At 40.9% G+C, this 24,270-nt stretch overlaps 1 protein-coding gene across 14 annotated transcripts in view; it reads left to right on the plus strand.

Moving 5' to 3' along the window:
- The window catches only part of DCUN1D3 (defective in cullin neddylation 1 domain containing 3), a 34,470-nt gene that overhangs the window by 2,164 nt on the left and 8,036 nt on the right, over nt 1-24,270 (plus strand). For 3 of the 14 annotated variants that reach the window (XM_042971720.1, XM_015538364.2, XM_015538360.2), the window contains exons 2-4: nt 99-202; nt 2,715-2,801; nt 21,288-21,418. The exons of 3 other annotated variants lie outside the window; for them this stretch is intronic. The gene's annotated coding sequence lies outside the window, so the exon portion shown is untranslated. Of the gene's footprint in view, nt 1-98; nt 203-588; nt 949-2,714; nt 2,802-8,941; nt 8,971-21,287; nt 21,419-24,270 lie in introns of those variants that run through there. 8 more of the 14 variants (XM_042971719.1, XM_042971721.1, XM_042971722.1 and 5 more) reach the window with 8 other exon arrangements.

A 24,270-nucleotide genomic window follows, 5' to 3' on the forward strand; every position in this document is an offset into this window, starting at 1 on the left:
ACAGGTCCCATCCGACTCATTAGGGCTTTCAAGCCTGATAAAACAGAATATTTAATGCCTTGATTGTACAAGTAACAGCTTGTTTATGTGTTTCACAGAACTGTAACAAAAAGAATGACTACTGTTCTCACCTTAATTGATTTGGAACCATTGTATAAAAAGTCCAAAATTCATTCATTCAGCAAGCATTATTGACGAGCAAGTAAGTGCTAGCCAGTATTTTGGGTTCTGGGTGGGCAAAGGTGAACACAATCATAAGGTCTGAGCTTTCATGGAACTTACATTAGAGAGTGTGGGGACAGAGAATAAATAAGCAAATAAATCAGATTTTAATAAATGCTGAAGGAAGTAGAGTGATGTGATAGAAAGTGATTGGGATGCAGTCAAGGAAGACCTTTCTTGAGGAGGTAACACTCAAGCTGAGCTTTAAATAAAAAGAAGCCAGCCATGCAAATATAGGGGAAGAGCCTTCCAGCCTCTCGGACTAGCTAGTGCAGAAACTGGCTGAAGTGACTTTGGCAAGTTCCAGGGTCTGGGAAGAAAGGGGTGGGGTGGAAAGGGGGTAGGGAGGTGAGGGAGGATGGGAAAGAGGAGGCAGTAACAGCCAGAGCCTAGTGAGCAAAGAGGAAATGAAAAAAGTCTAGGTCAGAGAGGTAGAGGCTAGGCTCAGAACAGGTAGGCAAAATAAGAGCAAGAAGAAGGAAATAGAAAGTGATGCTCCTTTTTGATCAATTCTATCTCCTTTCGTAGAGTATTATCACTTACTGTTTTGCAGGTACTGTTGGACTGTTGGCAATTAAAAAAAAAAAAGTTGCCCTGCTGAGAGTGGGAGAGGAGCCGTCTGTGGTCACCTGGGTCTTTTCTGGCAGAGAAATGTCAAGCTGTGTTCAGAATTCAACAAAATGTTCAACTGAGAGCACACTTTTTCTCCTTAGAGGATTTTGTCTTGTATGCTATTTAAAATTGCATAGTGGGTACCCTGAATATGTTCTAGTAAATGAATCCTCCTTTGCTTCCAGCTGTGTATGAATTTAGGGTTGAAGGTCGGGCAAGTGATAATAATATAACCCTGTTGGTCTACAAAGATGTCCATCGGGATCTAAGTTTGAAGTTGTTTTTTGTAGGGAGGCAGGTTTTATGTTGCAACACTTCCACTCTTGTCTGGTCTGCCTGATGACTAATAACACTGAGCTGAGGTGTAGGTTGGTGCTAAAAGTTCACTCAGTGGATTACAGTAGATAAATGACCATTGTGGGCTGAATCCCACTATGTCGGCATCTTTGGGCTGGCATGTAACCAGGGGATGTAACCTACTTTTGCCTTCTGTTGGGGCCATTCATCTCCAATAGTCAGCTGCTTTTCAGCCTCACCTTGACCAGATTGTCCACTTGAGAAGCCCAATCAGGACTCCTCCTTGATTTGGCCCTCTTCTGCCATGTCACAGTGGGCTGAAACAGAAAGAATACGCTGTTTTCTTCTTTTGAACCCCACAACAGTGACTAGTGTGTTCTTTGAGTGAATTGGCCCTTTGAGCCATGTGGTTGAGAGACTTAAATGTTGCTTGGGCTGTTTGTAGTAAAGTCGGTATTAGAAATGCTAAGTAAAACCTTTTAGTGTTTGGGGGAAAACAAATCTGAAATTGAGGACTTGTCACCTGTTTTAAGTTCTGCTACTTTAGTAGAATTGGTAGGTGGATTGCCAGAACTAACGAATAGGGCTTGCTGGGCAGTCCTCAGGGTAATGAGGGGGGTGGAATAGAGCCTGGTACTGAATTACTGAATTCCAACTTGAATACCAATGGAAAGTCTTTTAGTTAGCAAGCAAGTGACTGAAGTGAACAGCTAGGACCAGGAAAACAATAGACTCCACTCTTCTGTACTGCAGACTAAGTCAAAGATTGGAGAACTGATGATATATATATATATATAATATATATAGGTTAAATATATATATATATAAATAATATATATAGGTTAAATATATATATGATATATATAGGTTAAATATATATATGATATATATAGGTTAAATATATATATATAATATATATGTTAAATATATATATATATTATATATATATAGGTCTAGGTTAAAGAGTTTTGGACTTTGTATGCTAATGCTGGGCTTCAGATGCTCTGGCCAATGGATTATTAAGCTGTCTACTATTCATCTTCATTTCAATGGCTTATTATAACTCAGGTATGAAAATATCCTGTAGGTTGAAATATTATCAGCTAGTTTGTAGACTAGTGGCTCTTTTCTAATTTCTGAAAGGGGGTGGATACGTAGGAGGGGACTTGAACATGGGGAGAAGCCATTGACTCCTACGTTGGCCACTGATTGTGTTTGGGGAAAGAATCCACCAATCTAAATGAATGTGGAGTCTTGGAGTTGAGCTGGCCTTTTAATCTAGGGTACCAGTTGATTTCTTTCTTGAACTTTGGGGGCTTTTGGACAAACTCTTCTGAGAGGTGGGCAACCTAGGAGGCCAGTTGATGCCACTTAGTTTTGGAGTTGTATTGCAGTAGACTTAAAATTAATCTGATTTTGCTGTTTTGGTATCTGTGCTGCAGTAAGAGTTAATTGTACACTGGCTGCCAGTTGTTTTGAGGTGAAGATGTGGTAACTCAGATTGAAACAATGGTAATTACGTGGTAACTCCTATTTCCCCGGCTCTTGATAACTTACAATTACTTCTTTGTGTCTCTTTACAGATGTTGATACCAGTGAACCAGGATCAGTTCTCCCTAAATGTTGCACAGTGTTCTGAAGCTCTTTGTACAAAGGACCAGTGAGTTTGAGTTAGTGTCTTTCACTTCAAATCTAGTTTCACTGGTTCTTGTGTCTGTTTTTCTAGGTGATGGAAGGTCTTATTTCTTTTGGGAGAACAAAGAGATTATCACAGTACCTCACCATTTAATTAACGATTACAAAGTATAACTCAACATATTAATTTAGTAAAATAATGAGAAAAAGGGTTGGAAGCTCAAACTCTAATTCTTTGAAGTTGTGATATGCTGAAAGGAAAAAATGGGAGGGGGAAAGAAAGTCCCACATGATCTTCTTTTAGATGTGTGTGAATGAAACTTTATTTAAATACTGTACATCAGAATAGGGAAGATCAGTAAGTCAGTGTTGAGGTGGTGATTAGCCTTTGTTGTGGCAAAATAAGCCACCTATGGCCAGTGCCCATATACCAGCCGGAGTGCATGGAAAGGTAGGCATCATGTTAATGACTCCTCCTGACTTCCTGAGGGTGTGGCTTTGCTCAGGACTATCCTTTGAGCTGTGCTGTGTTGTTGGGTTTTGGGCTGAATTGCAGTGTGGAAGCTTAGATTGCTATAGGAAACATTCTCTTTGTCCCTGTTGTGCCATGCTCTGCTGGAGGGCTCAACCTGAGGACTTGAGGACCGGAAATAATTCTGTAACTGAGGCCAGACCAGATATGACTGACAGAGGATCTTGGATAGTACCCCCTGCATAGTGTAGGACTTTCTGTTTTTGGAGAGTTGTTTAGCATCTTTTGTAGCTACTGCCCCAGTCTCTGCTTGTCATTCTAGGAGACAATGTGCTGGAAAGACTTGCCTCCCCTTATTTTATTAATAGATTGCTTCCACCCTATCAGGACAGCAGAGTTTGGTTCTAGTTTTTAGTTCTTGTTGGTTGATGAAGGGTTTGGTCTCTCCAGTGTTGGCTTAAAGTGGGTTGGTGTGTGATCTATAATTTTGATTCTGAGCAAGAGTCAAGTGATAGCATTTAATGTATTGAATGCAGTTCATTCCTCTTTCTCCAGTTTAGGAAGAAGCCGGAAAAAGACCCTCAAAGAACCTTACTATCTGGTGTGGTGTTTGTTTCAAACTGGGCTCTTTGGAACTCTTGTGGGTTGTTGCTGGAGTACATTTGTGGTTGGGATGAGAGAGTTTTGCTGTCTCCCTTCCATTTCAGCCCACTGTGCTTCACTCTGTGAAAGTTAACTTTAATATTCTCTTATATTGGGTTTCCACAGAAGATTTCAATGGAACAAAACGTTCTGAGGCCAAAAACAGGTTGAAAAGTGGTGATTTAGTCGGGAAATGGAAATCTAGAAAGGTTACGGTAAACTTGCTTGAAGTTACAGAGCGGAGTACTGGCAACTATAGGACTAGAATCGGGCCTTCTCTGTGATAATTTTGTTTTCTCATTTACTCTACTTCATATGTGTCTTTGTAGGCACTTAGTTTGTTTGAGTTGAATTGAAATCCTTGCTGCTTGGTCTTTTATATATTCTTAGTTCTTCACTCAAACATTTTGTCACAAACTGCTGTTCTTTCAGGGAAGACTCCTTATAACCACCTTTGAAGCATATGCGAAATAAGGCTATAAGTGAGTAATGGCACCTGTAAGTAGCTGGCCCTTTCTCCTCAGTATTCCTGAAAATGACAGTAGTTCTCTCAAATAGGAGTTGAGGCTTTATCTCTGTAATTTCTTAAGCCAGTGGGCTGTAGAGAATACCTATTCAAAATGCTGAACCAAATACACTACTTCCTTTTCCCAGTGACTTGCCCTGGAATCCGAACAGGAAAACCTGGGTATATCCATTGACAGAACAGTTTTAGAACAGCTCTGGGAAAGAACTACAATGGCCACATTCCTTTTTTTTTTTTTTTTCTTTGTGAAGCAAATTTGTTTTCAGTTAAACTCTAGCTTTATATCTACTTGATAACCTAGTGGCTGCTCTTTAAACTGAAAGGGAAGGGTAGGAATCCACTGCAGTGAGGGCTGGCACTCTAGTAGCCTGGGTTCTAGGTGGCAGGATCGTGGATACGCTGGAATTCCCAGGTCCTCAGAGGAGACATTTTTCTCAGTTCGAATGACACTTTCTTGCTTCCGAGTAGAATTCAAAAGTGAGAAGTGATAGAGTGAATGCCCTGTTTCCATTTTTTAGAATGTTTCCATGGTTCTTTTTCTCTAGTAAATTAGATTTTTTTTGAAACAACTAGTCATTTGTTCAGTTATTTACTCAAAACAGTTGGTTATGGCTAATGCCTATGGTAAGGAAAAGTTTGCGGGTTTCCTAACATTTTATGAAAGAGAAAAGTCTAAAGACTTTTGAAGGATTTTATTTTATTTTATTTTATTTTATTTTATTTTATTTTATTTTATTTTACTTTATTTTACTGTTTATTTAGTTTGGGGGGGAGGGGCAGAGAGAAGAGAGAGAGAATCCCAAGCAGCCTCCCCCAACACAGCGCTCAGTCCCACAAACCCAAGAATATGACCCGAGCTGAAATAGAGCTGAAATCAAGAGTCGGAAGGTCAACTGACTGAGCCACTGAAGTGCTCCCTGAAGGCATTTAGATAGGTGGGTTCAGTGGTGGAAGAAGAGGGTGTGTAGGGAAGGACTTTGGGAAGGCAAGGTGGTCGGGGTGGTGGTAGTGGTATTGTGGACTGGGTGTATATATAGGGTGAAGAGAAATGCCCATTGGTGGTCCAACTGGGAAAGGGTAGAAAACGCTAACGATGGCACTTAGGTGGGGAAGAGTGGGTAGGGAAGGAGCAGGCCCACAAGATTGCGCAACTTCGGGGAACAGTGTTCCCAAGGAGAGGGACGGGGAACCTGTGGAGTTGGGTAATCCAGGGGCCCTGACCAGGTCTCTGACCACAAGTGTTCTCTCCCATTACTGGAAAGTGTATTTCTGATGGGGAGGGGTGAATGCAGGGATGCAGTATCTGGTTTGATCAGATTGGTCTTAAAGATTGCTTACTGAGTGCTGGCCTAAGTTTTTTGAGATCTCTGTCTCTTTTGATTTTACTTTTGACAAATCAGAAGTTGGTAAACAGGAGGGAATGTAATGTCCCTGGTCACATTAGAGTTTGGGTAAAAGTACAAATGAAGCAAATACTAGGTGGTGGTGATTGTCATTTAGCATCATCTGCTATCCAGTGGGAACAGTTAATGTAAACTATTGAGGTAACTCGTGATTCTCTCATGGGAGAGAATCTCATGGAGACTATAATAAATGTGGAATAAATCACAACCTAAATTATTAAAGAATAATCATTTTTGGTTTCAATTTCTACAACATTCCATGTTTTCTTTAGCAGGTCAAATTAGTCCATAAGCTTTCTTCTTTTAAAAGAAATTTTATTCTACTAGGTACTTGCAGATCTGTCCATAGAGCCATATTTTCTACTTGCACTGAAAATGTCAAGTAGTGCTCTGAATTGGTGACAGCTATAGATTTAATGATTAGATCAAGCAGGGAAGTGGCTTCTGAGCACCAGTTAGATTGGTTTTAACGTAAACCTCTTTTTCTGAGGTTATTAATTATGTTCCAACAACAATTCTCTGACACAACCTGAGTGTCCAACAATTCAATTCTGACACAAACTGCCTGGAGTGAGTGCATACCCCACAAGTTAATGTTTCAGTCTCATAAGATTGCCCCACTTCAGATACCAGCCACAAGTATCAGGTAGCCCCAGAGTACCCGCACTTCTGCCTGACAGGCTAAAAATTTGGGGTTCCTCACAACCTCCCTCCCCCAGGTTCAATAATTGCCAGAACATTTGACTCACAGAACTGGGGAAAGCGTATTTATGATTACAGTTTCACTATAAAGGATACAAACCAGGAACAGCCAATTGGAAGAGGGGCATAAGACAAGATCTGAATTGGTACAGCTTGCATGTCCCCCCTTGGTTATTGCTGCCTCCCAGTACATCAGTGTGTTTGTTCACCAAGCCTGGAGCTCCCCTAGCCTGGTTTTAGTTTCAGTTGAGGTTCCTTGATGTAGGCATAACTGATTGAATCATCAGCCTAGTGATTAAACTCCAGCCACCCTTCTCGCCCCTTCCCTGTGGTCTGGAGATGAGGCTGAAAGTTCCAACCTTTTAATCTTGTGTCTGCTCTTTCTGGTGAGGCCAGCCTCTGCCATGAAGGTATCTAAGGGCCCACCCTGAGTCACCTCATTAGCATAAGTTCCAGTGTGGTCCAACCAGGATCCTTATGAATAACAAAGGACACTTCTGTCTGTGAGGATATACCAAGAGTTTTAGGAGCTCTGGCACAAACTGGGGACAAAGACCAAATATATTTTTTTATTCTACTACACTAATAATCCAGCTTTGCATTCCATAAGTAGATGCTACCTAGAGAAGGCTACCTAAAGTTAATTTAGGTGAGAAGTAACAGTATGCATTTACTGTTAATTTGATGGAGGTTTTGGTCAAGAGAGTGCAAATTAAATAGCTTCAGATTACAAAAGAACAAACTTCTCCCTCAGTCAATATGAAATGGCATTCTCAGAATGTGTTATAGTTTCTTGGATTTCACAGGTGCTGTATCTCTAGACTTGCCTAGTGCAAGAAATGAGCTCCCTTAATAAGAAATCAATTACACAATATTCATGTTTTCTTTTGGTATGACGTTAAAAAGATTCAGGTGTACATAGTGCACTGGTTAAGAGCATCAGCCTAGCCTGGGTTTTAGTCTGAACTTTACCACCTACTTAAATGTTGATCTTGGATGAGCCACTTAACATCTCTAAGTCTCATTTTTATATTTTTCATGTATAAAGGGAGGATAATCATAGCAAATACTTGTAAGTCAGTAAGACAGTCCATTTGAAGGCTTTGGCACCATGCCTGGCATGTATGTATGTGTGTGTGTATGTATACATATATATATATATATGTATACATACACACACACATCTAAGAACATCAGCTATTATTAGCTATGTGCATACATAGCTAAGCTCACCTGGGTTGGCATGTCCCAAGGGGCCAGGAACTATATCATTTTACTTCCTTTTATAGGGAGACATATAGGACAGCGTATAAAACATTGCTGGGCACACAATAGACACAGGTTATCTGTCACTTGAAAATAAAACCTGCTCTGGGTATCTGGGAAGTATAGGAGTGACTCTGTGATGGAAACTTCCAGCCCATTTCCAGAGCTGGCCTAAAACTAAGAGATGGAAAATCTCCCTGAAACTATAGAGCATGCAGGAGTCTAGCAATGGGCACTGGGGCTCAGTAGCAAAGGTACTGTTAAACCAAAAAGGAAACTGATCCAGGAGACATTTTTATCTTTTGCAGTATACCTTGAGTGCATTGAATTGGGCATAATCACATGAGACTTTGGGAAGGAAACAGCGAGTCTATTTCAGCCAGTCTAGAAAAACCTTGGAGAGTCAGCTAGCCAAGTACTATGTTATGTGTGTGCTTCTCAGAGAAAGTGAAAAGCCCAGATACACTGGTAAAAGGGCTTACCAGCTGCTTGAGGTTCAGTTGTTGGTGAACTCCCCTAAGGCCAGCTCTCTAATTCTCCCTGTAGCTCACCCATCTGGAGATTCTACTCTGGTGGGACCACCACTGGACTTAGATCCTAGTCTGGGCTCCACCACCAGTTATTCTGTATTTTTGAGCAAGTTACAGGCCCTCTTTGAGTCTGTTTCCTTAACTGTGACATAAAGGATTTGAGATGAAATCACTGTTTCTCAAAGTGTGGCTTTGGTTATATTTTTAGTGTATATGCTGCTGAAATGAGCACGCAAAAGTGTTTTTTTTGTACTATTGATGGTACATAAGATTTTTGGTGGTACACAGATGAGACCTTTTTGTTTACTAGTTCTGTATTTTACTGTGTATTAATGAAAACAAAACTAGCATGCCCAGACCTGTGACTTCATGGATAGTGTTGCTTAAGATAATATTAAAGTGGGTATGATTTTTTTATGCTTTTAAGAAAAATATTGGGTGAACTATAGTTGATGTTAAATGGATATGTAAGATCATAAAGGCTGTCTAGGAAAGGCTGAAGTTTGTAATTCTAAGGTTCATTAATTCTGCTCCAGTGCCACACTTTCATGAAGTCCTCTGGGGGACACAGCAGAACAGGTTCAAATTTGAGTGGATTTAAAGACTTGCTGCACTCAAGCAAATTGACAAATTTCTATTTCTGCATTCATGGTGAAGATATCCGTAAGTAGGCTGTATAGAATTTAAAATATTGTAGATGTTAGTAGTGGTGGCTTTTTTTTAACGAATGAAAAATAAGTAGTAATGCTTTCTCTTTCACTCTAAGCAGTTTTCCTACAACCTGGATTGATCTTTTTTCCTTTCACTTTTTGGGGTTGGGACTCCCCATAGAAGCAGCTAGGATTCTGACCTATTCTGTTGGGGAGGGAGAAAAAGCCAACCCTCGTGCTCTCTCTCACTCTTACTTATTTATTTATCGATCTATCTACTTACTATTTATTTATTTATTTATTTATTGCCAATCATCTCTCTTGAATGCATGCTAGTGCATGTATTCTAGGTTCTGGAAGGCTGAGGCTGTGCCCTATCTTAATCTTACTGGTAACTTCTTTAAAGGTATAGTGTGACACCTGCCCTAAAATGAAGTTAAACACTGAGACAAGCTTTACTTAAAATTTTATTTCACTTTTGTTTTATTGGCTCATAACATAATGGGCGTCGTGAGAAGTAAACTGAGCAATGGTAAAAAAAAAAAAAAGAAACAAACAAACAAAAGTATTGTGGGAGGTGCTTTCTTTTTAAGGAAAACCCTAGAATAAAACTGAAATCTTGATTGCATAATAGGAGCCAAGAAAGTTGCTTTCACATGTAGTCTGTTTTCTCGAGATTGTTTTTTTGTTTTGTTTTGAACCTTAATTACCTGTGTTCCCTTGACATTTTCTGTGTATCTTCACACTGTCATCTTTCATTATCTACTTTGCTTGTTGGCCAGTGTTCTGCAAGTGATAGTGTTCTGTAATTACTTCAGCATAAAGGCCCATGCATCTGGTATAGTTCCGTGTAATAGTTTAATGTTTCAAATTGTAATTTAAAAGAATTGCTATAAAGGTGGTTCCGTGTCTATTACCTTTCGTGCTGTGTGTTATCTAGTCAAGATGAGGTCAAAATTGAGCACAGTGGTGACAATGATGTAGCCCAAGATGATTTTCCTCCTTCATTTATTTAATACAGAGTTTCTACTTGATTTCATAATGAGAAACTCTTCAGATGTTTCCCAACTGAGGTAAATCTAACGTTCCAAGCCACAAGCCCTCAATACTTGGTAAATTTTCGTTTTGTCATTCATACAGTTTTGTCTCCTGAGAGAAGTGGTGACTTGCGGTATTGGGCACACTGGGAAAGGGAAAAAGCCTTTACTCAGGCCTATAATTTTGCAGGATTAAAAAATCTTTTTTTCTCCACTAAAATCTGTTTCATGACATATATGACATTCATCCTTTGTGCAGATTCACAAGACTGCCTTACTCATTGTAGATGTCTTTCAGAGTCCATTTTCCTTGGCGCAGAGTTTAGTCATTACTTATATATTATTGCTGGTGAGTCGGAGGAAATCCTAAAAGGGGATGGAGAGGAGTCGTGACATTTGCCCTTGGTCTGTAGACTAGGATTTGCAAAGCTAGAGTGAGGTTGTTTATTTCTTTCTCTTCTTGGAAAATTGCCATTGGATCAATGAGTCTTGGTTAAGATATCTTGTGGGCAGCTGAGTCGTTGGGCCTTTAAAGATGAGAGCCCCATGAAATACTATTCTTTCCCAGTCATACAAATAATTATCTCCATGGTAGTAGAATCTCCACAGAAGTGTAAGCATTCAAGATCACACATTTAAAAAGATAAAATGTAATTTAGAGTCAGAATGAAAGATGTACAAACAGTGGTAGAGTTCCAAACCTTCGCAAGTCATTCTTCCATGTTTCCAGCACTTACTGGAGTAAGACGACTTACTCTGGTGTTCTCATGGAAGACTAACATTTTAATTCTTGTTGGAAATTGAACTTTCATGGTAACTTGAAGTAAAAAAATAATAATAATAATTGCTGGCTTTAACTCTTAACTCTAAACCTCCCTAATCAAAGAACCAGAATTACTTAGTTTGTCAGGGCATTTGCTTTTCTAAGTTCCAGCTCAAAACCATTGCTCGGCCTAGCAGAGAGAGATAATAAAATGTTATGCAACAGGTAAAAATCTTTCCAGTTGCCTTTTCCCCATTTGGAAGGTTACAGTTTTTCCTTCCCTCTGTGTAGTTTGGCCCAAGTTTCCCCTCAGTCTGATTTGTCGCTTTACCATTTGCATACAATGCTTAAGTTGACTCACTCAACACCAAGTTCTGCAGGTCTCCTGCATTTAGTGCTTCTGACTCAGCCCACTGAAGTGAAAGAGCTTTTGATTACAGTAGCAGCTTAACAGAACAAAACTTTTATTTTTAATTTTTTTAACGTTTATTTATTATTGAGAGACAGAGCATGAACAGGGGAGGGGCAGAGAGAGAGGGAGACACAGAATTGGAAGCGGGCTCCAGGCTCTGAGGTGTCAGCACAGAGCCCGACGCAGGGCTCGAACTCACAAACCGCAAGATCGTGACCTGAGCCGAAGTCGGACGCTTAACTGACGGAGCCACCCAGGCACCCCAACAAAACTTCTAAAAACACACTGTTAATAGCACTCTCAGTTTCCAAACAGATGCAAGATATTCTAAGAAGAACCATCCTATATAGTTTTCAAATTAGACGTATATGAGCAGGGGACCAGCTTTCCCAGACAGAATGTGGATCATTCATAGGGAACTTCTGAAACTCAAAACTAGCTTTGTAACCTAGAAAAATTTGGCCTTCAGATTAGATGCTTTCACCATTGTATTCAAAATGAAGTGTGTGTGGTCTGAATTTTTCTTAAAGGACTGACACTGGGATTGGATGCACAACGTGTGTTTATAGGTTGCCAGCTATTCATTCCGGTACATTTAAGTGCCTTTTGTGTATCTTGTTCTTAAGGCCCTTATGATGTGGTAGGAAAAGAGACATAAGAACAACTAGAAAATGTAAAACCGTTGCCAAAAAATATCTGCCATAAATGAAGATGTGGAGGGGCAGAAAGGCTCTAGGTCAGCTTGAAGGAGTCAGGAGAGGAGTCCTGTGGGAGGTAAAAATCTCAGCTGAGCTTGACAGACATAGACCAGAGAGTGAGATGGCGTTCAGTAGAGGTAACAGGGTGTGTAAACCTAAGCATGAGAAGCCGTGGCATTTTGGGGAATGGCAGGTGTTTATGGCTGAGGGATGGGGAATATATGAGATGGGGAGAATGACAGTAGTTGAGGCCAGACTCAGAAGGGCTTTCTTTGTACGCCTTATTGAGTTTGGGATTGTGTTTTGTAGGTGAAGGGGAACTATTAAATAATTTTGAGTAGGGACGCAGCATAGTCAAGTGTGTGTTTGTGTGTGTGTGTGTAAAAGATCATTCCGGTGACAGTGTGAAAGAGGTTGGAGGGAGCAATCCCAGAAGTAGGGAAACTATTTGTGAGGGTGCTCCAATAAAGATGTCAGGGGCCTGAACTGTAGAATTACTGAGGATGGGTAGATAGTCAAGAGTCAGAATTTATAAAGTCTGCCTTAATCTGATAAAACTTTATTGTTTGGATGTCCCGCATGGGTCAGTAGGCTGAAGGGTGCCCTGTTCTATACAGTCACTCAGAGGCCCAGGCTAATGAAGATTCCACTCTTGTGTACTATCTTGGTCACCATGGCAGGAGAAGAGATGGTTGGGATGTCACGTGCCAGCTCAGTGTTTAGGGTTAGAAACGATAAGAATCACAACTGCCTACAGCTCATTGGCCAGAAATAGACACATTTCCCCACCTCACTGAAAAGAACCTGGGAAACTGGGGGAGCAGATGGACAGTTTGGTGAGCTTTTCTGTGCCACAGTGTAGGGATTTGGGTAAAGTGGGTTTTTTCTGAGATTATTTCAGTGTATCAGCAGTACCAACTTCGTAGGGTAGATGTGGGGATTAACTGCTGTCATGACTCTAAAATGCCTAGTATTTTGTCTGGCACAATAAGGCTATTGAAGGGGACCTTTAAGTTTGATCTTGAGAGTTTCTCACTGTGGGTCATATCTAGTGAGTATAATCAAAAGTTAAAAACCAAATTAAAGAAAAGGAATAAATTATAGTGCATCCTAGAAGTGAGGGTAAGGTAAATATTGCTTCATGAAACTTTTGAGTTATATGTGTATTTACATGTGTATTTGGTCAGGGGGTAGTGTTCATTCTCACTGAAGGCTGCAGTTAAAGTGGAAGGCAGTGATCTTGTTCTGTCTCTCATTTCACAGTAACTGAAAGCTTATACATACCACACAAAAAACTATTCATTTTATTTAAAAAAATTTTTTTTAAGATTTTATTTTGGGGCTCCTGAGTGGCTCAGTTGGTTAAGCGTCTGACTTTGGCTCGGGTCATGGTCTCATTGTTCGTGGGTTCAAGCCCCACATTGGACTCTGTGCTGCCAGCTCAGAGCCTGGAGTTGTTTCAGATTCTGTGTTTCCCTCTCTCTCTGCCCCTCCCCTGCTCACACTCTGTCTGCCTCTCTCTCAAAAATAAATAAACATTAAAAAAATTTTTTTAAGATTTTATTTTATTTTATTTGAAAGAGAGGTGAGAGCACACACAGGGGAGGGGGAGGAGAGAGAGAATCCCAAGTAGGCTCCATGCCCAGTGCAGAGCCCGAGCGGTGGTCAGTCTCAGGACTGTGAGATCATGACCTGAGCCGAAATCAGGAGTTGGACACTTAACTGCCTGAGCCACCCAGGCACCCCTAACGATTTTATTTTTAAGTAATCTCTGTACCCAACTTGGGGCTCGAACTTACAACGCTGAGATCAAGAGTTGCATGTTTTACCTACTGAGCCAGCTAGGCACCCCAAAAAACTATTTTAGTATGGTTTTTGAAAGAGTTAGTTTAAATTTCCATATTTTAAAAGCTGTGGGTTTGAAAAGCATTATCCTTAATTATGAAAAACAGTAAAACATGGGTTTGAATTTTAGCTTTGCCACTTGCTGGCTGTGTGCCCTTATATAAGTTATTGGTATTTTCTGTGTCTTAGTTTTCTCATCTATAAAACAGTGATAACACCTACCTACCAGGGTATGATTGTTGGATTAGTTCATATGTGTAAAATGATTTGAAAATGTTGGGTAGTACATTGTAAAACTCATGTAAGCATTTGTGGACGTGATTGTGTAAAACTGGCTAGTACCATGCATGTAGGTAGATTTGTGCGGTGTGCTTGGTACAAAGTAGGTGCTTATTCTTTAGAAAATGTTTGTTAGGTGCTAGTTAGCTCTTTTCACGTTACCATGCACACTCCCTGCCTTCTTAGAACCTGTAATCTAAGATGTAATAATAATAATATCCTTTATCTTCTGTGCACGTGTTATTTTTGGCTATCTGCTTTGGTGTCATGAATGTTTATGTTCAATAGGAGTAAAGGATACATAATGCATTCAAGCTTTGAATGCATAATAGAAATAACAAATTGTCTATTATAGGGGCGCCTGGATGGCACAGTCAGTTGAGCGTCTGACTTCCACTCAGGTCATGATCTCATGGTTCGTGGGTTTGAGCCCTGCGTCGGGCTCTGTGCTGACATCATAGAGCCTGGAGCCTGCTTCGAATTCTGTGTCTCTCTGTCTCTCTCTCTCTCTCTCTCTCTCTCTCTGCTCCTCCTACCACTCATGCTCTGCCTCTCTCTCTCTCCTTCAAAAATGAATAAAAAAAGAAATTAAAAAAACCCCCAAATTGTCTACTATAATAAAATGTCAGCATAGGCAGTTCCTATAAAAATTCAGTCCGGAGAACCTACTGGAGGAGAAACCAACAAAATACTTTTCCTTTCTGGATTTAAAAAAACTTTTGGCCTGCAAGAAACAAGTATCAAATTTGTTTATAAGATTGTTAGGTTGATTTCTCTTGCAGTGAGTAGTTGGTGTCAGCCAACTGATGAGCAGTGAGAAATGTGCTGTGCCTTTCTCAGGGCAGTGGTGGATAATGACTTTCATTTTGATAAGCCAGTTGGTGATACTGAGGAGTAGTGCCCTGGGTGAATAGGAGTTAATCCTGGCTGCCTGGCAGAAGTGGATTTGTTATATAATTTATGGCACCCAGAAGCCCTTTGGGGAGGTCTTTATTGTCTTATTATCAAGACAGTATCCATCTAGGCCTGAAGATTAATTCTTGTTGCTCCCATCTAGTTCCACCAGAGTGGTTCTCATAACTGAAAGGGTAGCAGTTTGCTGTGAAATGCCTGCACTTGGCTTTTGCTTTGACACAAAGGTATGTTAATCAAGAATGGCTATTAGAAATCCAGAAATGTTTCAGTTAGTGATTTATTAATAGTGTAGAGGACTTTTTTTCTTGTTAAACTGATTTAACTTTTGAAAAATGAGTCATATTCAGGGTTTCAAACATTTCCTCTTTGACTAGCCTCACAAAAGGTGTATGAACATTTCTGTCTTGTAAATTGCTGCTGCCGTTCATTTGTGTCTGTTTTGCCATTGCTGAAACAAATGCAGGAGTGTCCGTTTGGTTTTCCATCATCTGACACAAGTGGACCTCTTTAACTCTTATTACCGGTGTCCACTGTTCAATAAACCTGTACTATTTTTTGTGACTCACTGAGAAGTCATGTGGTGGTGTGATCCCCGTCCTTAGCTACCAGCACTTAAACTTGTAATTTTCAATGTATTGTGTTAAAACAGATTTCTAATTCTGGCTATTTTTCTTTTCAATTTTAGACCTAAAATTGGAAGCTCTATTTTTATAAAACACTCTCCTAGAAAAGTCACTGGTGTTGCTACCCAAATATCATAACTGGGCCCGGGGGCGGAGAGAGCAAAAGCTAGCTGTTTCACATGGTTAAGCAGAATGTGTGGGCCTGCCTGCCAGCCAGCGGAGGTGGAATCTGCCCTTTGCTTTCTTGGCAAATGCATCTAGCTTTGAAGGCCCTTCGTTCTTGGCCTTTCTTTTCTTGCTGTCATCTAAAACATAGTCCGTTGTCCCCTGTGGTTCTAACGAGATGCAGGACCTTGATGGTCCGTATCTCTTACTATCTTTGATGAGGTATGCTCTTTAACCCTCAGAGTTAAAAGCCATTGTGTCATCAAGCGACTTTTAGTAAATACAACAGTGGAATAGCAGTATAAAATGGCTGTGTGTTCTTCATGTTCAATATGCAGTATTCAAGAAAACTGCTGGGTTTTGCTCTTGCATCTCCAAACACCTTAAATGTGTGATGCCGTAGTTTACTGAGGTAGGGAAGATGTAGTTCAGACCAGCACCAGAAGGCTTTTTACTGGAGTTCACCTGACTGGCAAACCCTTGGAGCTTCCTAGAGTGCCACATGGCAGTGGCTTGAATGAACTCTTTGGACTTTCTCCCTTGCTAAAAGGAGAGGCCGGAGTGATATCGATATCCATCATTAATGTGAATTTTTTCCAAGGGGCTGGGGTGCAGGTTAAAGAGAGGCTCGACAGGATGAACATGTTCTATTTCAACTTTAACTTTGGCTCTTGTTGGGTTTGAGGTGAAAATTAGCTTGTGGCATGTGGAGAGTGGTATATGCTGGCTGAGAAGCTGTGTTTTACATTATCTGGGAAATGATGAGGTAGGGAATAAGGGGACAGTTCCTACTCTCTCTTCTCTCTGAAGGTAGTGAAGTACTGGGAGGAGAGGAGTCCAGGAGAAGTTAGACCTTAGGAAGCAGTTCTGGAGAAGTGAAATTAAATTCTCCATACTTAGGGCTTAACCCCCTTTTAGTATTTGGTAACATCATAGAATTGGTATAAATGGCTACCAGTTGTTGAGTTCTAACTTGTGCTAGGGACAGTGCTAAGTATGTTGGACTCCTCATTTATTCAATCATGAGTTAATACACTTAATGTACATAGACTAGTGAGTGCCTTGTATAGAAGTGTTCAGTAGATCTCAGCGACTATTATTCACTCAACAGATATTTATCAAACTGTTGCTTATGTGACACAACTTAGGTGCACAGGACAAAGAGGTGAATAAGATAAAATCCCTGCTCCTGTGGCATTTGCCTTCTAGTAGTGGGAGCAGACAACAGGTAAGTTAACAAGAATTTCAGAGAGTGGAATGTGCTGGGAAGAAATAAAATAGTGTGTCAGATTGGATGGAGATGGAATTTGAGGTTGGTTGAACAGTAAAGGCATCTCAGCATTAGAACTGAATCCCACCTGATGCGAAGGAGCCATTTATTCTTCACGGTGACCCTTTGATTTTCCTAGTTTTTAGGTGAGAAAACCGAGGCACGGGTGATTAAGTGTGTGCTGGGGCGCAGACAGAGCTGAACTGTACAGACTCAGTCATCTGTGTGCAGAGCATGTCCTGCCTTTCTCCGAAGGCATGAGACTGTACTGGGGCAGCTGTAGGAGCTACACTATCTGCAAGTGGGTTTTCTGGATGGACAGAATCAATGTGGTTGCAGTGTAGATAAAATCCTGATGCATTTTGGAAAAGTTCCATGTATTTTCATAGACCTCAGTCATTGGATGCAAGCTTTGCGTGTATTTGTATGTATCTACAGATTATTCTGGGTCCAAAGCTGTCCTATCAGATTTTCAAAGATACTGATGACCAAAAGAGCTTATGGTACTGCTGCTTTATTTTAGGATTTCCTCATAATCGGTTTTATGAAAATAGGGCCTAGCTGTTAGGGCACAGTTTTGATAGCTTTGCAGTGACCATTTGGTGGCAGCAATTTTGGCAGGTCAATATGGGCGGGAAGTGGGCAAGAACTGGGCTGGAATCATCAGATGTGTCTTTTACCAAGTCTCTAATACTGTGATCCCAGCCATCAGGTGTAGGGGTCTATTTTGATTTAATTATCTGCTTATCTTTACACGTGTTAATGAATACTTTGGCTTCATGCCATGTGAGTACGCATCTGTGAAATAAGTAACTGGGGGGAAAAAAAAGCTCAAACCTTGGGGCCTCAAGTTTCAACCTGCAGGGAATGGATTTCCAATAAAGACACACAAAAACGAGCATTTACTGTCACAGTTTTTAAAACCTGAATTCTTTCTTGCTTTCTGTCTTCCTGTCTTTCAAGAGGGAGAGAGAGTGGGTGCACGTGTGAATGAGCAGGGGAGGGGCAGAGAGAGGGAGAGAGATAATTTTTTTTTAATGTTTATTTATTATTGAGAGAGACAGAGCGGGAGTGGCAGAGGGGCAGAGAGAGAGGGGGACACAGAATCCGAAGCAGGCTCCAGGCCCTGAGCTGTTAGCACAGAGCCCGACATGGGGCTTGAACTCAAGAATTGTGAGATCATGACCTGAGCCGAAGTCAGATGCCAACTGACTGAGCCACCAAGGCACCCTGAATCTTTTTTTCTTTTTTTTTTTAAGTTTATTTTATCCACTAAGAGAATCCCAAGCAGGCTCCATACTATCAGTGCAGAGCCCCATGTGGGGCTCAAACTCACTAACTGTGAGATCAAGACCTGAGCTGAAATCAGGAGTTGGACGCTTAACTGAATGAGCCACCCAGGTGCCCCTGGAGAGAGAATCTTCAACAGGCTCCAGTCTAGCATGGAGCCCAACATGGGGCTCGATCTCAAAAAACCGGAATACTTTCTAAATAGGCTCTTCAGTGCTTGAAACCAAAGAGAAATGGTTTCAGCAATAGTAACTGAAACCAAGAGGGCAGTCAAATTCTGGTCAGATCTGGTCTTTCAGTTTCATAGGATGTGGTTTAGATGAGATACCTATTTCAGCTGGAAGATTGATCATGTTGTTACTATACAGAGGAAGACTTCCAGGAGCTCTTGCTTTACAGCTTTTCACGTGGTGTCTGAGTGCTGGGAGGAGGTTCCTCCTTGGGAACATGAGGATGACAGAAAGTGTACACAACAGAATAAAGCAGCTGTTAAGTGCTCTGTGGCCTGTCTGCTTGAAGGAGGCCAAAGGTGATAAAAATTGCAGTTGGAAAGGTTCTTTTGCTCATTAGTAACATCAGCTTTTAAATGGCATCCTAGTGGCCCACCCACTTGTAATAGAATTTTACAGTTTGCTTGAGTTTGGGATTATTGGTCCTGGTGTTCAGCTAATGGATTCCTTTGATGTATTGGGTTGAAATTGTGGCCTAGTAAATTGGTTCTGGATGATGAATCAGAGAGCCTAGGCATCAGACCTTCTTTCTTTGGAGTGACATAGCAGTGTGTTGGTAGGGACTCTTTCTGTTGTGGCAGTAAACCTGATACCCGGTTTATGCAAAAGAATTTATTGGCTCACATAACTGGAGTTCAGGCTTTGATCTGACTTTAGGTAGTACAGTTGGATTCTGGGTACAGATTATGCCTTGAAAACTCATTTTATCCTTGTCTCTTGGCAGTGATTTTATTCTTGAGTCTTATATACATTTAAGTTGAGACCCATTTGATAAGAAGGGACCATTTAATCTTCACAGTGACTCTTTGATAGGCCTTATTATTTTCTCTGGTGGCTCTTTCAAGATGACTACAGCAGCTCCAACTTCCCATACTTGCAGTGCTAAGATTCACTGTCTGCTTAGGTCTCTTGCATAACCCTAACCCAGTCAGTTGAAGCCAAGGGCATGTGAGGCTCTGGTGGGCCTGAGTCACATAGTCCATTATGAACCCCACCCAACTCTTGGGTGAACTCTTAGCCCCTGAACTATGTGGCCAAGAGTTCAAGAGAAGGCTCTTCTAGTGAAAACTAGGTAATCACCTGATGCAGAGCCTAGGTACTGGGGAAGCAGACAAGTGGGTGTCAATTTAGATAGAATTAAAAGGTGTCCTTACGAGTAATCTTTTTCTGCCCCCCACTCTGCATCATTTAACAACACTGTCTTGAAATCCTTGAAGCCAGAATCCTTGGATTTGTCAGCCTTTTTGATGTGATTTACAGTGAAGCAAGTGATCTTTCTTTACCTGTTTCCATTCTCCTTTGGTGGTTTGATATTTCCCCTTCAATATAATGTCTTAATGTGCTTTTGGTAAGGATTTTTCAAAAGAGGTTGAATTAGTTGACAAATATCACAAGATAATGTTGGGAGAAATACACACTCCCAGTACATTGCCATTATACAAGTTGATATTCTTTGGAATTCAGATTGGAATTGTATATGTGTGTGTGTGTTTGCAAATCCTTTGATCTGTTGGTTCCACTTACAGGAATTTATTCTCAGGAAATAATTATAAATGTGCTGAGTTTTAACTGCCTGTTCTGTTTATTATCACAGTATTATTTATAATAGTGAAGTATTGGAAGCAAGCTAAATGTGCAACAATGAGACATAAATCAGCCTATTATGGTACCTCCATTCAGGGGAAGACTTACTGAATATTAAATATGTTTCAACAGAGAATCTCAATCTTTTTTTAAAAAAATTTTAATGTTTATTTATTTTTGAGAGAGAGAGAGAGACAGAGCACAAGTGGGGAGGGGCAGAGAGAGAGGGAAACACAAAAAATGAAGCAGGCTCCAGGCTCTGAATTGTCAGTACAGAGCCTGACATGGGACTCAAACCCATGAACTGTGAGATCATGACCTGAGCCGAAGTGGGACGCTTATCTGACTGGGCCACCCAGGTGCCCCTCTCAACCTTTTTTTTGCACACCCTCTGCAGTACAGCACCGAATTTTTGACAGAATGAATAGTAGGCTATAAATAGTCTCTGGGTTACATAACGTAACTAGTGTGTTAGTGGTGATACCAGTACTACCATTGAATTGCTGCTCTTTAAAAGCGTTGGATGAGAGCACAAGATTTATATGAAAAAATGTTCAACGGAAACGATTACAAAATAGAATGTACGGTATGACCCCACATTTGTTTGAAAGTCCATGTGCATAATATGGACATGCATGTATTTTACTTGTGCCATCCATATGTGCTCATGTAAAAGACTGAAAAGACATACTCAGATATTAATTGTAAGTAGTGGGATACTAGGGGACTTTTTTTTTTTTATCTTTATGCTTCTATTTTCTAAACTTTACAGACTAACTATGTAATATTTTTGAATTTGGCAGCAGGATAGAAAGCCTTAGTGGCCTCACTTCTCTGACCAGTTTACTGATGTGGTTGAAAACAGATATTCTTTTATTATACAGCTCTTCTCTCCTTCTGCTTCTTCCCGTCTGCTGTGCATTAGCAGTCAGCTTCCATCATGGGCCTCTAGGAAAAAAACTGATAAATGTGGCCTTAATGGATTTGGATTTTTTTTTTTTAAAGAATTAGCAGACATTTAAGAGATTGATTAGTTACCACATGATGAACCTGAGGCATTCTTAGAGGAAATGTGGCTCTAGAAACCACATCTATACATTTGTGGTACTTCTGGTGCCCCTTTAGACGTTTGGATGCAGTCATTTATCATCTTTATATTGGGTTCCTTCCTCATCTGTTGACTCATTTCAGTTTCCTTTCTTGCCTTTCTTTTACTTAGGGGCAAAAAACAAAGCTGATCTCTAGTTAACTAATTTTCAATTTGTGACTACTGAATTCCTCAGAAGGAGACTGAAAAGTGCACAGGTGATGTGGTAATTGGGTGTTTGAGGACTAATCAACCACAATCAGGTAAGCCTCTAGGGTGGCTGGTATCCATATGCTAACTGGAAGCCGGGAATTAGTGCCTAATCACTGGTTTACCTTCAGCAGGGCCTAATGAGGCTGCTGCATCCTAAGAAAGAAAACAAGCAGTGTAGAGCCAGAGATGAAGAGTGCAAACAGGCATGCCATTTTTATTACAGTGCCACAGAGCACAGATCCAACACAGCCCTCAGGTCTTAGACCAGGAAGGAAATTGAAAAAGTTTGTACAGAAACAGAGTAGTCAACCTAGAAATCTGGTGCCCCTTAATGATGCCTGCTTTGCACATAAGTGGGTAGTCTGTCCTGATCAATAGTGACAGCAAAAAGATTCCAAGTGTGGGTCAGTAAAATGATATGGCCCTTTTTTGGTTATTTTGAGTCATATGGGATTAAACATGTAGCTCATTACTGGAGCTCAGAGACCAAAAATGCTTCATTATTTGGTATTTGGAAACTTTATAGTACATGCGTGTGTTGGCTTGGTTGCATTTGGCAAGTGGTATTTGTTCTAGCCAGCCCATACTGGCCTCGGTCCTCTGGCCTTAGTTGGATATATATTCTTACTCTAGTATATTTGAAGTATGCAAGGTAAGGAACAGTAATAACACTTTAAAAAGAAAAGAAAATTACTCTGTGGAAAGCTGGCTGGTCTTAGTCATGTGACCTAAGATTATTTTATAGAAATATAACCAGTTGGTTTATTTTTTTTTTAAGTCCCCTCCCCTCCCCCAACGCCTTCTTTAAGCCCTTTTCTTTTCATTTGCGCTTTTGAGATTTGTTGATGTAGAAAGTCATGTGTTCCTATCCAACCCTAACTGGAAGTGCTGTCTTAGCTTGCTGCTGTAGTACATTTTAGGACAAAAAGTCTTTTAAAAGCATGAAAATAGCAGCAGACGGGTCTCGTTTGCTTTGGCAGAGGGAACAGCTTTCCCTCCCAAGTAGCTCTGGGTAAGACCTAATCTCCAAAGGTGATCTTGTAAGGCCCAAGTTCCAAGTGACAGCAGGCGACTCTGCATTTAAAGTACTCCTTCACTCTTAATCTCCTTGTTATTTTTGCAAGTTTACTTTCTAGGAAGTAGTTTACAAATGGCCACCACCCATTTCCTATCTTTTTCTCAGGTCATTCAGCATCTGTAGCTGCCAGGTGGGATCAAGAGGCTCTTGTGGGCTTCCTTTGAGACTCCCAAGGGGGGGGATGGTTTCTGCAAGTGTAGCGCATTAGCCCCTGGCAGTTGGAGAAAAGCTGTCTGAGGAAATCATGTTCTCTGGCCCTTGGGTGTCTGGCATATATAGTAAGACATAAAAACATGCACCCAGCTGGCTCCACAGACTGATGAAAGTTGGAAAGGGGTTTCTCATTGTCACTATATAGAAATACCAGCATTTGTCAGTGGTTTCTTGCTTCTGAATAGACACTAGATGGGAACAGAATGGGATGGTTAAATCAGACTGGTCCCTTCTCTCCAGGAAGTCTCAAAGTAGATTGCAAGTGCCTTGTTGACACTGATTTTTGGTGCCAGCATTTGCCTCCTGTGTTTTAGCTCCTCATTTCACAAGGTTGTTCCTTGGGTGACAGGCTCCCCATTAGCAGCCAACGCAGCATTCCTCTGAGTGAGCCTTCCTGACCCAACCAGCTGCAGCAATGAGCCAGCTCGCTCTGGTCTGTTTTCCATATGCCAGGGCCTATTGCTGACCCTGAAGAGATCAAACTAAGATGACTACAGAGAGGCAGACCTGCAAAAATAGTATAATCTTTCACCCCTTACTCAGACTGGAGTAGCCCCCGCTTTCTCTCTCCTCCTTTACGACTTCTTGTCTTATTTTCTCTTGGGTCTGATAGGCTTGGGCAAGAGAGAACTGTTTACTAAGCAGTCTTGCAAATTTTGATCGTTAGCCTCTTTGCATGCCAAAAAGTGAAGGTGGTCCCAGAACATTAAACTTGGAAGGACTAGTCTAAACTCCTCATTTTAATGTTGGGATCACACAGACTCAGCGAGGTTAAGTGACTTGTTCAATGTCTCACACTGCTTAGAGATACCAGACCAGAACCAAGGCTTCCTGGGAGTTTACTCTGTATCTCTGGTACACTTAGGTGTTGCTAATGTACCTACCCATCTCCATGGGAGAAAGGTGTGTCTTTGGGACACGTCATAGCAGAGAATAGTAGTGAGGCCAGTGATGAAGAATGGAGAGTGTAGAAGTCAGACTGCCTGGATTTGAATCCCTTTTCCTTTGTAGACTGGCTCTGGGACTGGAGGCCAAATCCCTTAAACTCTTGAGTTCTCTTCTCTGTAAAAAGAATTATAGTATCTTCCTCATATGGTTTGTAGTGGGTTAAATGTGACAGTTAATGTGAATCCCCTCAGTACATATGTGTAATTTAAAAGATACCACTATTACTAAATGTTTTAAATCTCCTTTCCACATGGGCCAACCAGATTGACCCTTTGACTCTTGACTCTTTCCTTTCCATGTGGTGTTTCTAGTCATTTAAAGACCAAACAAGACCCGCTTCTCTGAAACTTTCCCACAGGGTGAACTTTGGAGTCTGACAGGCTGGTTTTATTTCCTAGTTCCCCTGCTTAGTAGTTAAGAAACCTCGGTTTGCTCATCTGTAAAAACTCTGACAAGCTCTAGGTGTCTGTGAGGTCAAAGGCGGATGATACATAGGAAGCGTGCAGCCCTGTGCACATAACACACATCACTTCCCCTTAGTCAGCCCTCCACCTTTCTTTCCGTAACACTAGTTCACACACCTCTCTCCTTTTCCTGTCTCCAGTCACCCTGTGTCCTTGTGTGGTTTAGCCCGTCATGGTCATTATCTTCCATAACAGGTAG

The sequence above is a fragment of the Panthera tigris genome, chromosome E3 (assembly GCF_018350195.1).
Source record: "Panthera tigris isolate Pti1 chromosome E3, P.tigris_Pti1_mat1.1, whole genome shotgun sequence".
NCBI lineage: Eukaryota > Metazoa > Chordata > Mammalia > Carnivora > Felidae > Panthera > Panthera tigris.